Raw genomic sequence first — 10000 nt, 5'->3', positions numbered from 1 at the left:
GATGGGGATTTCTATTAGAGAAGCAGTTTCTGTCTATCTTCATACTATACTGTCTTTGATAATAGGTGGATAGAAAGTAGGAAGTCAGTGGGGTGAGAGAGGAAGATGACAGGAGAAAAGAGGGGATGGATGGTTGTGATAAATAGCTAGAGGTGGTCGTGCCCATCTTCATTGAGTGATGGTAACAGACCCTGCCATTGTTCATCTTTCTCGCTCTTCTTTCTCTCTCACTCTTTCTCATCATGTCCTCCAATCACCCTCCGGATGACAGAGAGGAGGACAGGGACTGAGGATGGAGAGAAGGGGAAAGAGAGAGACTGTAGAGAGGTGTGCTGATTGCATGGAGGTTCATTTATGCAGTGTGTGCTGGATCAATGTTCTGTTCTTATAGTGAGGAGAGGCAATTGGTCTGAATAAATGACCAGACGTGTGTGTCTGTGTGTGTGTGTTTGTGACTATGACCTCCCATGAGGATCCTGTCCTCATCCCTCTCGGGGTCTCTCCTTCCATTGTTCTTTCTCTGGCTGTCATCCTCCTCTCCCTCAGTCCCTCTCTTTCCCTTGCTCTGTCCTCCTTTCAGGGTGCCATCCTCCTCTCCCTCAGTCCCTCTCTTTCCCTTGCTCTGTCCTCCTTTCAGGGTGTCCATCACTCTCAGCCAGCCCTCACATACGACCCGCTGGTCCATCACTCTCAGCCAGCCCTCACATACAACCCGCTGGTCCATCACTCTCAGCCAGCCCTCACATACGACCCAGTGGTCCATCACTCTCAGCCAGCCCTCACATACAACCCGCTGGTCCATCACTCTCAGCCAGCCCTCACATACAACCCGCTGGTCCATCACTCTCAGCCAGCCCTCACATACAACCCGCTGGTCCATCACTCTCAGCCAGCCCTCACATACGACCCGCTGGTCCATCACTCTCAGCTAGCCCTCACATACGACCTGCTGGTCCATCACTCTCAGCTAGCCCTCACATACGACCCGCTGGTCCATCACTCTCAGCCAGCCCTCACATACGACCCGCTGGTCCATCACTCTCAGCTAGCCCTCACATACGACCCGCTGGTCCATCACTCTCAGCCAGCCCTCACATACGACCCGCTGGTCCATCACTCTCAGCCAGCCCTCACATACGACCCAGTGGTCCATCACTCTCAGCCAGCCCTCACATACGACCTGCTGGTCCATCACTCTCAGCTAGCCCTCACATACGACCCGCTGGTCCATCACTCTCAGCCAGCCCTCACATACGACCCGCTGGTCCATCACTCTCAGCCAGCCCTCACATACGACCTGCTGGTCCATCACTCTCAGCTAGCCCTCACATACGACCCGCTGGTCCATCACTCTCAGCCAGCCCTCACATACGACCCGCTGGTCCATCACTCTCAGCCAGCCCTCACATACGACCCGCTGGTCCATCACTCTCAGCTAGCCCTCACATACGACCTGCTGGTCCATCACTCTCAGCTAGCCCTCACATACGACCCGCTGGTCCATCACTCTCAGCCAGCCCTCACATACGACCTGCTGGTCCATCACTCTCAGCTAGCCCTCACATACGACCCGCTGGTCCATCACTCTCAGCTAGCCCTCACATACGACCCGCTGGTCCATCACTCTCAGCCAGCCCTCACATACGACCCGCTGGTCCATCACTCTCAGCCAGCCCTCACATACGACCTGCTGGTCCATCACTCTCAGCTAGCCCTCACATACGACCCGCTGGTCCATCACTCTCAGCTAGCCCTCACATACGACCCGCTGGTCCATCACTCTCAGCCAGCCCTCACATACGACCCGCTGGTCCATCACTCTCAGCCAGCCCTCACATACGACCTGCTGGTCCATCACTCTCAGCTAGCCCTCACATACGACCCGCTGGTCCATCACTCTCAGCCAGCCCTCACATACGACCCGCTGGTCCATCACTCTCAGCCAGCCCTCACATACGACCTGCTGGTCCATCACTCTCAGCCAGCCCTCACATACGACCCGCTGGTCCATCACTCTCAGCCAGCCCTCACATACGACCCGCTGGTCCATCACTCTCAGCCAGCCCTCACATACGACCCGCTGGTCCATCACTCTCAGCTAGCCCTCACATACGACCTGCTGGTCCATCACTCTCAGCTAGCCCTCACATACGACCCGCTGGTCCATCACTCTCAGCCAGCCCTCACATACGACCTGCTGGTCCATCACTCTCAGCTAGCCCTCACATACGACCCGCTGGTCCATCACTCTCAGCTATCCCTCACATACGACCCGCTGGTCCATCACTCTCAGCCAGCCCTCACATACGACCCGCTGGTCCATCACTCTCAGCCAGCCCTCACATACGACCTGCTGGTCCATCACTCTCAGCTAGCCCTCACATACGACCCGCTGGTCCATCACTCTCAGCTAGCCCTCACATACGACCCGCTGGTCCATCACTCTCAGCCAGCCCTCACATACGACCCGCTGGTCCATCACTCTCAGCCAGCCCTCACATACGACCTGCTGGTCCATCACTCTCAGCTAGCCCTCACATACGACCCGCTGGTCCATCACTCTCAGCTAGCCCTCACATACGACCCAGTGGTCCACGGAATTGGCATCTGCCAGTGTGTCTTTGAGACACACACACAGACACACACATACTGTTCATATGCACATATACACACAAACATAGAGGTTGCTCACTTACAGTTCAGAGTTAATTCTATGCACCTGAGACCTGCCCAAGACTGCTGGAGTAAGCCACTTACTCTGTTGCACACACACACACACACACACACACACACACACACACACACACACACACACACACACACACACACACACACACACACACACACACACACACACACACACACACACACACACACACACACACACACTGCTTTCCCATTCTCTGTAAGATAGACCACCCTTGTCACCCCATGCCTCCCCAGGTCGACAGGGACCTGTAATTGCTATGTCTGTACTGTAATTATCCATGGTAGCTTTGATTGTGGTGAGTGTGTGTTTTTGTCCCTGTGCTTGTACTGTATGTGTGTGCCTGTATGTTTGCTCAATCGTCTGTGCCAAAAGTGACTTGCAAATGAAGAAAATCCAAATGGTGCAGAAGAGACATGGGTTTGATGCAGTTTGCATACAAGCATATTCTCCACGCCCCTCTGAGTGTGTGCTCTGTGTCTCTGTATTTCAGTAGTGTGCCTCTGCTCTCACATCTGTGTTACATGACAGGTTCCCTGTGGTTTGAAAGCTTTGTCTGCACTCTACACATGCTTCCCTGTGTCTGTTCCATGTAAAGGGTTTGATTTCCTGTGTGTGTGCTCTGCCTCTTTACCTTTACCTGTTTCTCTCTGTGTGTGTGTGTGTGTGTGTGTGTGTGTGTGTGTGTGTGTGTGTGTGTGTGTGTGTGTGTGTGTGTGTGTGTGTGTGTGTGTGTGTGTGTGTGTGTGTGTGTGTGTGTGTGTGTGTGTGTGTGTGTGTGTGTGTGTGTGTGTGTTTAAAATTATTTGTGGGTCTGTGTAATCTGAGGAAAAAATGCATCTCTTGTATGGTTGAACATTTGGCAGGAAATTAGGCAGTGCAGCTTATTTTGTTGGCAATGGACATATAGCCTGTCTTCTCTTGAGAGCCAGGTCTGCCTATGGCGGCCTCTGTCAATAGCAAGGCTATGCTCACTTTGTGTTTACATAGTCAAGGCTTTCTCTTTCTCTTCATCTCTCTCTCTCTTCCCATCGCTCTCTCTCTCTCTCCCTTTTCGCCTCTGTCCCTCTGTTGACATATTGATCCACACACTGTGGGTTATTTAGTCTGTATCCGGGAAGTGCCTCTCTCTCTCTCTCTCTCTCCCTGTCTCTGATAAGCCCTGCATCATACCTGGAACAGGAACACGAAGAATGTACTGTGTGTGTCTGTGTCTGTGCATGTGTGAACGTGTGTGCATGCTACAGGACACTACCATGATCTAATCGACCTCTAAGCCCATAAGAATGGAGAAATACATGAAGCACTACTAACAACATATCAACTTAATAATCTAATGTGTGTTAATACACATAGATGTTCTTTACTTGTTGTCGTCTAATGTGCATTTGTCAGTGAGCAGTAAAATAAGGAGGGAGGTGTTAAGTGTGTATTAGATAGGCCTGCTGTGTGTGTGTGTGAGAGAGAGAGAGAGAGAGAGAGAGAGAGAGAGAGAGAGAGAGAGAGAGAGAGAGAGAGAGAGAGAGAGAGAGAGAGAGAGAGAGAGAGAGAGAGAGAGAGAGAGAGAGAGAGAGAGAGAGAGAGAGAGAGAGAGAGAGAGAGAGAGAGAGAGAGAGAGAGAGAGAGAGAGAGAGAGAGAGAGAGAGAGAGAGAGAGAGAGAGAGAGGTCAGTTGTGTGTCTCCTGGCCCTGTTTGTTCCCGCTTTATCTGCATCATAACCACCATGACAGATCTCCCTATCACACACACACACGTCAGGGATGACTCGGTGTGTGTGTGATTTATAGCAGGTGTAATGATAACCAGTGGCTGTGTATAAATGCAGTGACATCACTGTGAGAGGGGAAATCAATGTGTCACAGAGCTTACTCATAGTCCCCTCATCCTGTACTGTATTAGTAATCATCACATAGGTGCCCACACAGAGTCAGTGTTGCACGCACGCACGCACGCACGCACGCACGCACGCACGCACGCACGCACGCACGCACACACACACACACACACACACACACACACACACACACACACACACACACACACACACACACACACACACACACACACACACACACACACATAAACACACACACACACACACACACACATAAACACACACGGTGCAGTGGTAATGTGTATCTCTAATTGAGGGGCTGAGAGGTAAGAGGTCTATAAATCCTGCTCTGCTGGGCTCTCCTAAAAGTGCCTGTCCCCCTGTGACAGATTCAACCTGTTTGTGCTAGCAGACAGGAAATCAATCACACACACATCCGCACCTCAACATTAGTGTACTCACCCACCAGGGCACATACATGCATACAAATAGTACACTGCAATCAGTTGCATGCACAAACTGACTGTCTCTAGGAACAATTACCTGACATACTACTGTATGAATTTTCTTCCTATTGTGTGTGAACTGTTGGGTCCTTACCACTGGGGTATTAACATAGGTGGTGCAGTGGAGTGGAGGACATATCTGATGTGACTCTGCTGAAAACACACATATGCTGGGCCAGGTCTGTGTGTGGAGAGTGGGCTTGCCAATAGTGGTCAGTGAGATTGATGATGCTAATATAGGCCTTAGAGCCATGTCCCTCCACAGTGGAGCTGTAGAGCGAGAGAGAGAGAGAGAAACAGAGAGAGAGACAGAGAGAGAGGTCTACAGTTTTGTATATAGTATAGTATCTCTATATAGTATAGGGAGAGGAATAGAGAAACCATGTTTCCTCTTACCAGCTCTCGCAGTCTCATGTCAGAATTTGACGTTCATGGATATTTCTCTAACGTCAAATTTAGAAGAAACTTTGAAGTGTTTAAGCTGTTTAAGTTTAGGCATTAAGTCCAGATGGTTACGGTAAGGGTTACAGATAGGCTTAAAACAACAATCACAAAAATAACTGAGACTCGAAATTGAGGTCAGGTGCATCCTGTTTCCCAATGATCATCCTTGAGATGTTTCTACAACCTAATTGGAGTCAACCTGTGTTAAATTCAATTGATTGGACATGATTTGGAAAGGCACACACCTGTCTATATAAGGTCCCACAGTTGACAGTGCATGTCCGAGCAAACCAAGCCATGTGGTCAAAGGCATTGTCCGTAGAGCTCCGAGACAGGAGTGTGTCGAGGCACAGATACCAAAACATTTCTGCAGCATTGAAGGTCCCCAAGAACACAGTGGCCTCCATCATTTTTAAATGGGAGATGTTTGGAACCACCAAGACTCTTCCTAGAGCTGGCCACACTGCCAAACTGAGCAATCGGGGGATAAGTGCCTTGGTCAGGGAGGTGACCAAGAACCCGATGGTCACTCTGACAGAGCTCTAGAGTTCCTCTGTGGAGATGGGAGAACCTTCCAGAAGGACAACCATCTCTGCAGCATTCCACCAATCAGGCATTTATGGTAGAGTGGCCAGACTGAAGCCACTCCTCAGTAAAAGGCACATGACAGGCCGCTTGGAGACGATGAGAAACAAGATTCTCTGGTCGGATAATTCCAAGATTGAACAATTGAGCCTGAATTCCAAGCATCACGTCTGGAGGAAACCTGGCACCATCCCTACAGTGAAGCATGGTGGTGGCAGCATGTTTTTCAGGGGCTGGGAGACTAGTCAGGATGGAGAGAAATCAAATGACATGTTTTATTGGTCACATACACATGGTTAGCAGATGTTAATGCGAGTGTAGCGAAATGCTTGTGCTTCTAGTTCCGACCTTGCAGTAATATCTAACAAGTAATCTAACATTTTCACATCAACTACCTTATACACATAAGTGTAAAGGAATGAATAAGAATATGTACATATAAATATATGGATGAGCGATGGCCAAACGGCATAGGCAAGATGCAGTAGATGGTATAGAGTACAATATATACATATGAGATGCGTAATGTAGGGAAAGAGAGATCCTTGATGCACATCTGCTCCAGAGCGCTCCGGACCTCAGACCAGGGTGAAGATTCACCTTCCAACAGGACAATGACACTAAGCACACAGCCAAGACAACGTGGAAGTGGCTTGGGACAAGTATCTGAATGTCCTTGAGTGGCCTAGCCAGAGCCCAGACTTGAACCCGATAGAACATCTCTAGAGAGACCTGAAAATAGCTGTGCAGCGACACTCCCCATCCAACCTGACAGGGCTTGAGAGGATCTTCCCCAAATGCAGGTGTGCCAAGCTCGTAGCGTCATACTCAAGAAGACTCTAGGCTGTAATCGCTGCCAAAGATGCTTCAACAAAGTACTGAGTAAAGGGTCTGAATACTTATAGAAATGTGATATTTCATTATTATTATGTTTTAAATAATCATCACACAGTCATGTGTTTGTTTGTCAGGGGGTGTAACAGGGCCAGGGTCCACCCATAATGCCACGGAGCTGTGCTCCTTCCTGTTGTTAGAGGTCTGTCCTGTTCCCACAGTGACCGAGCAGCAGCTCACCATGGTAACCACAGGGCCCTTTGAAGTGTTTTTGTTCCAACCCCTCAACCCCCCCCCCCCCTCTCTTTCATGCCCTCTCCCTATCTACCTCACACCCCTCATCTCGCCCCATATCCCCCTTCCTTCTCACACCCCACCCCCCATCTTCTCTGTTCCTCTCTCTCCCCATCTCTATCCCGCTTATCTTCCCTCCCCCTACCTCTCTTGCTCCTTATTCTCCCCATCTCTATCCCGCTTATCTTCCCTCCCCCTACCTCTCTTGCTCCTTATTCTCCCCATCTCTATCCCGCTTATCTTCCCTCCCCCTACCTCTCTTGCTCCTTATTCTCCCCATCTCTATCCCGCTTATCTTCCCTCCCCCTACCTCTCTTGCTCCTTATTCTCCCCATCTCTATCCCGCTTATCTTCCCTCCCCCTACCTCTCTTGCTCCTTATTCTCCCCATCTCTATCCCGCTTATCTTCCCTCCCCTACCTTCTTGCCCTTATTCTCCCCATCTCTATCCCGCTTATCTTCCCTCCCCCTACCTCTCTTGCTCCTTATTCTCCCCATCTCTATCCCGCTTATCTTCCCTCCCCCTACCTCTCTTGCTCCTTATTCTCCCCATCTCTATCCCGCTTATCTTCCCTCCCCCTACCTCTCTTGCTCCTTATTCTCCCCATCTCTATCCCGCTTATCTTCCCTCCCCCTACCTCTCTTGCTCCTTATTCTCCCCATCTCTATCCCGCTTATCTTCCCTCCCCCTACCTCTCTTGCTCCTTATTCTCCCCATCTCTATCCCGCTTATCTTCCCTCCCCCTACCTCTCTTGCTCCTTATTCTCCCCATCTCTATCCCGCTTATCTTCCCTCCCCCTACCTCTCTTGCTCCTTATTCTCCCCATCTCTATCCCGCTTATCTTCCCTCCCCTACCTCTCTTGCTCCTTATTCTCCCCATCTCTATCCCGCTTATCTTCCCTCCCCTACCTCTCTTGCTCCTTATTCTCCCCATCTCTATCCCGCTTATCTTCCCTCCCCCTACCTCTCTTGCTCCTTATTCTCCCCATCTCTATCCCGCTTATCTTCCCTCCCCCTACCTCTCTTGCTCCTTATTCTCCCCATCTCTATCCCGCTTATCTTCCCTCCCCCTACCTCTCTTGCTCCTTATTCTCCCCATCTCTATCCCGCTTATCTTCCCTCCCCCTACCTCTCTTGCTCCTTATTCTCCCCATCTCTATCCCGCTTATCTTCCCTCCCCCTACCTCTCTTGCTCCTTATTCTCCCCATCTCTATCCCGCTTATCTTCCCTCCCCCTACCTCTCTTGCTCCTTATTCTCCCCATCTCTATCCCGCTTATCTTCCCTCCCCCTACCTCTCTTGCTCCTTATTCTCCCCATCTCTATCCCGCTTATCTTCCCTCCCCCTACCTCTCTTGCTCCTTATTCTCCCCATCTCTATCCCGCTTATCTTCCTCCCCCTACCTCTCTTGCTCCTTATTCTCCCCATCTCTATCCCGCTTATCTTCCCTCCCCCTACCTCTCTTGCTCCTTATTCTCCCCATCTCTATCCCGCTTATCTTCCCTCCCCCTACCTCTCTTGCTCCTTATTCTCCCCATCTCTATCCCGCTTATCTTCCCTCCCCTACCTCTCTTGCTCCTTATTCTCCCCATCTCTATCCCGCTTATCTTCCCTCCCCTACCTCTCTTGCTCCTTATTCTCCCCATCTCTATCCCGCTTATCTTCCCTCCCCCTACCTCTCTTGCTCCTTATTCTCCCCATCTCTATCCCGCTTATCTTCCCTCCCCCTACCTCTCTTGCTCCTTATTCTCCCCATCTCTATCCCGCTTATCTTCCCTCCCCCTACCTCTCTTGCTCCTTATTCTCCCCATCTCTATCCCGCTTATCTTCCCTCCCCCTACCTCTCTTGCTCCTTATTCTCCCCATCTCTCCTCTTCCTCTCTCCTCTCTCCCCGTTCCCTCTATCCCTGCCCCTTCCCTGTCTCCCCCTTGCCCCTGGTCTTTTGTCTGCAGTTATAACAGCATGTTGCCCTAACAGCGGCCTGGGTCATAAATGACCCTGACATGTTAAAGACCCCGGTCAGTGAAAACATGACCCTTCCCACCCCTCATCCACCCCTTTACACATATACACATGCGCGCACATACACACTCATTCACTCACTCACACACACACGTGGACACACACAGGCTCACACATGCATGCACGTTCACACACACACACACACACACACACACACACACACACACACACACACACACACACACACACACACACACACACACACACACACACACACACACACACACACACACACACACACCAGTAGGCTGACCAGGCATGGTCTTTGCAGCACATACTGTAGGGATCAGAGGTTAGGGGTCATGGGTGAGGGGTCGGAGGTTGATCTTGAAAGATGCCCATCAATATTTTTTCCTGACATTTGAGTGGGTTCTCGAGGGTTCAGCAGACACATTTATGTTTTATTGTTTTACAATGTATGTCAAGAATAAATATGTCAAACATTATCCAACATTTCTGAGCCAATGTAGGGATGAAACGTACTCGTCTGATGTTACAAGCACCAAATCAAATCAAATGTTATTTGTCACATACACATGGGAAGCAAATGTTAATGCCAGTGTAGTGAAATGCTTGTGCTTCTAGTTCCAACACTGCAGTAATATCCAACGAGTAATCTAACCTAACAATTTCACAACAATTACCTTATACACACAAGTGTAAAGGAATGAATAAGAATATGTACATAAAGATATATGAATGAGTGATGGCCGAACGGCATAGGCAAGATGCAGTAGATGGTATAGAGTACAGTATATACATATGAGATGAG

At 50.0% G+C, this 10000-nt stretch overlaps 1 protein-coding gene and 1 long non-coding RNA gene across 3 annotated transcripts in view; one reads left to right on the top strand and one right to left on the bottom strand.

The window, feature by feature from the left end:
* gse1b (Gse1 coiled-coil protein b) overlaps positions 1-10000 on the top strand; it is a 476683-nt gene that overhangs the window by 263451 nt on the left and 203232 nt on the right. The window lies entirely within an intron of this gene.
* On the bottom strand, positions 7367-9181 carry LOC127907354 (uncharacterized). Of its 2 annotated transcripts, none has more exons than XR_008064229.1 (4): positions 8827-9181; positions 8609-8718; positions 8115-8554; positions 7367-7569 (listed from the first exon to the last, which is right to left on the bottom strand). It is a non-coding gene; the product is annotated as an uncharacterized LOC127907354 (long non-coding RNA). The 2 variants fall into 2 exon arrangements; XR_008064228.1 differs by lacking the exon at positions 7367-7569 and adding an exon at positions 7688-8006.

The sequence above is a fragment of the Oncorhynchus keta genome, chromosome 14 (assembly GCF_023373465.1).
Source record: "Oncorhynchus keta strain PuntledgeMale-10-30-2019 chromosome 14, Oket_V2, whole genome shotgun sequence".
Taxonomy (NCBI): domain Eukaryota; kingdom Metazoa; phylum Chordata; class Actinopteri; order Salmoniformes; family Salmonidae; genus Oncorhynchus; species Oncorhynchus keta.
Note: the sequence above shows the minus strand (reverse complement) of the source record. Positions and strands in the feature narration are given on the sequence as shown.